The sequence below is a fragment of the Lepidochelys kempii genome, chromosome 27 (assembly GCF_965140285.1).
Source record: "Lepidochelys kempii isolate rLepKem1 chromosome 27, rLepKem1.hap1, whole genome shotgun sequence".
Taxonomy (NCBI): Eukaryota; Metazoa; Chordata; order Testudines; family Cheloniidae; genus Lepidochelys; species Lepidochelys kempii.
In genome coordinates, this window is record NC_136406.1 from 3,923,761 (window position 1) to 3,929,760 (window position 6,000).

Genomic DNA, 6,000 nt, shown 5'->3' on the forward strand with positions numbered 1-6,000 from the left:
CAAAGCAGGACCAATTCCCAGTTAAATCATCCCAGCCAGGGCTTTGTCAAGCCTGACCTTAAAAACCTCTAAGGAAGGAGATTCTACCACCTCCCTAGGTAACGCATTCCAGTGTTTCACCACCCTCTTAGCGAAAAAGTTTTTCCTAATATCCAATCTAAACCTCCCCCACTGCAACTTGAGACCATTATCTACTGACCATGATCTTGAGACCATGATCTACTGACTCTATTAATCCTATTTGTATGCATGTATCATTTTTGTATTTGAAGTAACAAATATTGACCATGTACCGGCTTGACTTCTAAATAACCTTAGTTGGTCAGTTCCTGGAGCAAGGAATTCACAAAGTTAAGGGCCCAGTCAAGAAGCACTTAGGGAACAATGCATCTTGGAAGGTTCCAATCCACATAAGTCTTCCTGGAGACATTCAAGATACCATGTGGGCAATGGCTTCTGCCTGTAAAAACTGTGAAAAGAACAGGAGTACTTGTGGCACCTGTGACAAAGTTCCTGCTCTACCTTGGTGTGTCTTGTGCTTATTGATGGATTTGCTCGCCTTGGAGCTTCACAGCAGCCCTCAGCTTGGCCGTTTTTCTGAACCCACAATCCAGGTCGATGACTCCTGTGTCTGACCAGGAGTTGGGAGGATTTGGGGGGAACCCATACGTTACTTTCCCCAAGGGTTCAACCACCTCATAGGGCCCCTGCCATTGGGCCAAAAGCTTGCTTTCTGCCGTGGGTACCAACACCATCACCCAATCCCCCGGTTGGAACTGTCGGACTTTTGCCTGGCGATTGTAATGGGTTCGCTGGGCCTCCTGCGTCTTTTCCAAATGTTCCCATACCATAAGGGTGACCTGGGCTATCCATTCTCGCATTTGCAACACATGGTCAATTATATTTCTCCCCTCATTAAGTTCCTCTTCCCAGATTTCTTTTGCAATATCTAGTATGCCATGGGGGTGGCGTCCATATAATAATTCAAAGGGGGAAAACCCAGTTGAGGCCTGAGGTACCTCCTGGATTGCAAACATAAGGTAGGGTAGTAGGGTGTCCCAATCCTTCCCGTCTCAACTTACCACTTCCCTTATCATTGCCTTGAGGGTTCAGTTAAACCTTTCTACCAGCCCATCAGTCTGCGGATGATAGACTGAAGTTCTCAGGGTATGTATATGGAGCAGCGTACAGAGGTCCTTCATTAGCTTCGACATAAATGGGGTACCTTGGTCTGTTAATATCTCCTTTGGTAGCCCCACGCGGGCAAAGATCCCCACCAACTCTTTAGCTATCGTTTTGGAGGCGCTGTGTTCCGCAGGGGAACGGCTTCTGTGTAGCAAGTAGCATAATCCAGAATGACAAGTATATATTGGTGGCCCCAGGCGGTCTTCTCCAGGAGTCCCACTAGATCTATGGCTATTCACTCGAAGGGGACCTCTATGATGGGAAAGGGTATTAACGGTGCCCTCAAGTGGGGATGGGGACTGTGCAGCTGACACTCCGGGCAGGACGCACAGTACCTCCGCACTTCTTCATGTACTCCAGGCCAGAAGAATCGTCACAGGACCCCCCCCCATGCCAGGGTCTTCTCTACCCCCAAATGCCCCCCAAAAAGATGACTATGGGCTAGACTTAATACAGCATTCTGGTGTTTCTGAGGTACTAGGATGTGCTGTACCTTCTGCCCCTGTACTGGTGCAACCCCGTATAAGAGATTCTTCTTCATTATGAAGTAGGGTCCTGGTCCCTGGGGTTTCTCTTCCACGGGGATCCCATCTATTTCGGTCACCTTCTTCCTAATGTTGCTGTACCTTGGGTCTTCAGCCTGGTCCCGTCCAAAATTTCCTCTCCCAGAGCTAATCTGCCCGAGATCTAGGGGGCCAGTCTCTGTTGCCTCTACTGGTTCAGAGGCATTAGGGTGTGGGTCAGACTCAGGTGCTTCTCCCTCCTGGGTGGCCTCCTTTTCAGGTGCTCAGGTCCGCCTACCTCCGAGAGCGACCCTCTGGCTTTGGTCCAGTATTCAGGTTCCCAAGGCCTTAACTGCCCTTCTTTCCCTTTTCGTCTTTCTACGCTGTCTGGGAGTGGAGAACAAATCTGGGGATATTTCAGAGAAGGTTGGGGGTTGACAGTCTACTGTGGATGCCTCACTACTTTCAGGGCTTCCCCCTTTCTCCAATTCCCCTACCGGGAGTAAGTCTCCAAACCCTGGGAAGTCCCTCCCTACGAGCACTGGGTATGGGAGTTTAGGGACTACACCTGCTGCTACCTCAGTAGCGTTCCCCTGAATTTTGATTTTTACTGGGATGGTGGGGTAATAACCAACTGTCCCATGGACGCATGTTATCCCCGTACGCTTAGCTCACAGCAGCTGACTGCGCTTCACGAGCTTCCTCGAGACAAGCGCGATAACACTCCCCGAATCAGCCAGTGCTGTGGTCTCTACCCATTTAGCTTCACTGGTCTAGTGTACATATGTGGGGTTAGTGAGACCCCCACACGGTGGATTAGGGAGCATGGGTCCGCCCAGTTCCCCAGGTTACGCTGCATAGGCTCCTCGGCATTGGGACACTGTGCAGCTGTGTCCCCACTCCCGGCAGGCGTAATGTCTGTATGGAGCCCTAGGCGTTCCCCGGTCTCTTGGTTTGGGTAGTCTAACATCACGATCCTCTTTCCCCTCAGTGCTCCGACTCTTTGTGGCTTCTGGTGGCCTTCAGCCCCTCTCTTTTTCCCCCTGGGCTCTAATGGTGGCCCAGGCACCCGAGCTCTAGGGCTTGGTGCTGCTAGTTTAACCCGGGGTGCTTCTTCCTTAACGGGTCAGGTCAGCTCCCTCACTGTCCTTCACCCTTCTACCAGTGCGACAACCTCGTCGTAGGGGGAGGGTTCGTTCTGGCTTACCCAGGCACGAAGGCCTGGCGGTAGTCCTCTCATGTACCGGTCGATGACCAGAATGTCTAGTATCTCCTCCGGACTCCGGGACTCAGTTCGTAACCACTTTCATGCGAGATGGACGAGGTCATATAATTGGGACACGGGGTTTTGTTTTCCTGGTACCTCCACTCATGATATCGCTGGGCCCTCACTGCGGTCATTACCCCAGATCTGGCCAGGATCTCTGCTTTCAGCTGGGGGTAGTCTGCCACAGCCTCTTCAGGCAAATCATAGTAGGCCTTCTGGGCCTCCCCACACAGGAATGGAGCGAGGATGCCAGACCACTGTTCTCGGGGCCAAGCCTCCCGCGGGGCTGTCCTCTCAAAGGCCAGGAGGTATGCATCTACATCATCCTCCTGTGTCATTGTCTGTGGCCAATTGCTGGCCAGCATGATCTGCGTCCCCTCATGGCCGCGGTTCAGCTCTGTCAGGGCCTTTCCCTGGTTTATCAGTTCCCGCAACATAGCCCGGTTTGAGCAGCCTGGTCCGTCAGCAGGCGATTAGTCTCTTGCTGCAGCCGCTCTGCCTCCTGTTGGGCGGCTGCTGGATCCGGGGAGCCTCCTGCTGGGCAGCCGTGGCTTGTATCAGTTTCCGCACTCCCTCCTCCATCGTGGTGAGAAAAAATAAAAATAGATCCTCTTCCTTTTTTTTCTTTCCACTTCCAAACACCCTCCTTCTTCCTTCGCGCTGTGGACACCAGATCCCACTTCCGACACCAGTTGTGACAAAGTTCCTGCTCTACCTTGGTGGGTCTTGCGCTTACTGGCCGATTTGCTCGCCTTGGAGCTTCGCGGCAGCCCTCAGCTTGGCCGTTTTTCTGAACCCACAGTCCAGGTCGACTCCTCCTGTGTCTGACCAGGAGTTGGGAGGATCTGGGGGGAACCCGGGCCCGCCCTCTACTCCGGGTTCCAGCCCAGGGCCCTGTGGAATGCAGCTGTCTAGAGAGCCTCCTGGAACAGCTGTGTGACAGCTACAACTCCCTGGGCTACTTCCCCATGGCCTCCTCCCAACACCTTCTTCATCCTCACCACAGGACCTTCCTCCTGGTGTCTGATAACACTTGTACTCCTCAGTCCTCCAACAGTCCACGTTCTCACTCTCAGCTCCGAGTGCCTCTTGCTCCCAGCTCCTCACACGCACACCACAAACTGAAGTGAGCTCCTTTTTAAAGCCCAGGTGCGCTGATTAGCCTGCCTTAATTGAGTCTAGCAGCTTCTTGATTGGCTGCAGGTGTTCTAATCAGCCTGTCTTAATTGTCTCCAGAAGGTTCCTGATTGTTCTGGACCCTTCCCTGTTAAGGAGCCGGAATCGTTCTTCACTCGCTCCTGAGCTATTTGCTTTCCTTTCTTTCCTAAAGCCCCCCGGCCCGGATTTTTCATACTTTTCCTTTTGCTTAGTTTCCCCCCCCGCGTTTGGGCCGGACGCTTTGTTTTTTTGGTTTTGTTTTTTTTCGTTTTTTTGAGCTGCGTCAGTGTGCTGGCCGGTCGCCAGCACCCCCCCCCCCCGATGCCTGCTTTTGGACTTTGCTCCTTGCTTACTTGAAACCCCCGGAGGAGGGGGGGGGGACTGCCAACCTGCTGTCCGGAGAGGGGAGTGGACCCCCCCAGACCCAGCTGTTTTGCTTTTTGCCTGGACTTTTTCCGAGAGCCTTGGGACAGAGCCAACAGCTGTAGCAGACGCCAGAGGCCGGAGAACTCCCGGGCAGCTATGAATCATCGTGGAGAGAGGCCGTAAGACTGAGGGATTTCTTTTGAATTTCTACCCTCGGGGGGGGGAGTTGACTGCATTTCAGCTGCGCCTGCGGCGGCACAGGGGTGTAGCAGGGAGCTACCCCCAGATCCATCGGTGCCCCCAACCCCCCCCACCACTATTACAACTATCACGGCCCCCGCTGCTTCGTCCCTGCTGGCAATCTGCCATCTGCCTTCGGATCCAGCTGTTTGCTTTGGACTTTGCCTTTTGGACCAGGCATAACAACCAACCAAGCGAGACTCTTTGGACACTTGTGGTGGGTTGTCCTCCCCCCCCCCCCCGGATTGTTTACCCCATAGCCTACCCCTACTACCGGACCCCGATTTTTGCCCCCCCCCCCTCCCAGTGTTTCCCTGTCTCTCCCTGCTTACAATGGCAGAGAAGGAGGGACGCAAGGCCCCTCCACCGAAATTGGTTGCCCCTTCCCCATCTACCCTCCTGCCCACCCCTCAAGATTTCCCCACCGCCTCCATTGTTAGAACCCCTGCCACCGCCCCCGCTGGGGCATCGGCAGTGGGAGGCACCGGGGCGATTACTACTGCTGCTCTGGTTCCTGCCCCACTAGATTCTAGGAACCCCCCCCCAGTTAGACGGAAAAATCGAAGCGGGCCAAACGGGAAGGGCCCCGCTAATGCCGCTGGACCCTCCGTGGCAGAGGCCGCCCCCACCACAGTGGCCTCGTCATCGATCGCGGCACCCCTCCCAGCTGTTCCCTCCACCAGCTCTGCGACCATCCCTCCCCCGGCCCCCAGGACGTATGCCCGGGTGGCGACAGGCCCCCCCTCACCTGCCGCCTCCTCATCTCGCCCTCCCACTGCCTCCGCTGCCATTACTAGTAGTCGGGGCCCTCTTCCCGCCCTGACCAGGAAGCACGGTGTTCGTTGCCTCCTGGTGCCCGCCTCGCCCCACGTGGAGGCATACGTGCAGGCGTTGGCGAAAGTGGTAGGACCCATGGCCATTGTGGCGGCCTCCAAGATGTATGGGAAGGTCGTTCTCTTTCTGGCCTCGGAGACTGCCGCCCAGGAGGCGGTGGAGAAGGGCCTAGTGGTGGGGGGGGTGTTTCTCCCCCTGGAACCGCTAGAAGATCTGGGCGTTCGCTTCGTCCTCACCTCCGTTCCTCCCTTTTTACCTAATGTTGCCCTGTTACCTGCTCTCTCTGCCCTGGGGAAGCTTGTTTCTGTTATTAGCCCTCTCCCGTTAGGCTGCAAGGACCCCGCCCTCCGTCACGTCCTATCGTTCCGCCGGCAAGTGCAGATTTTACTGCCGGCGGGGGTGCGTGACGGAGAGGCGCTCGAGGGGTCCTTCCTAGTTCCCTACCAG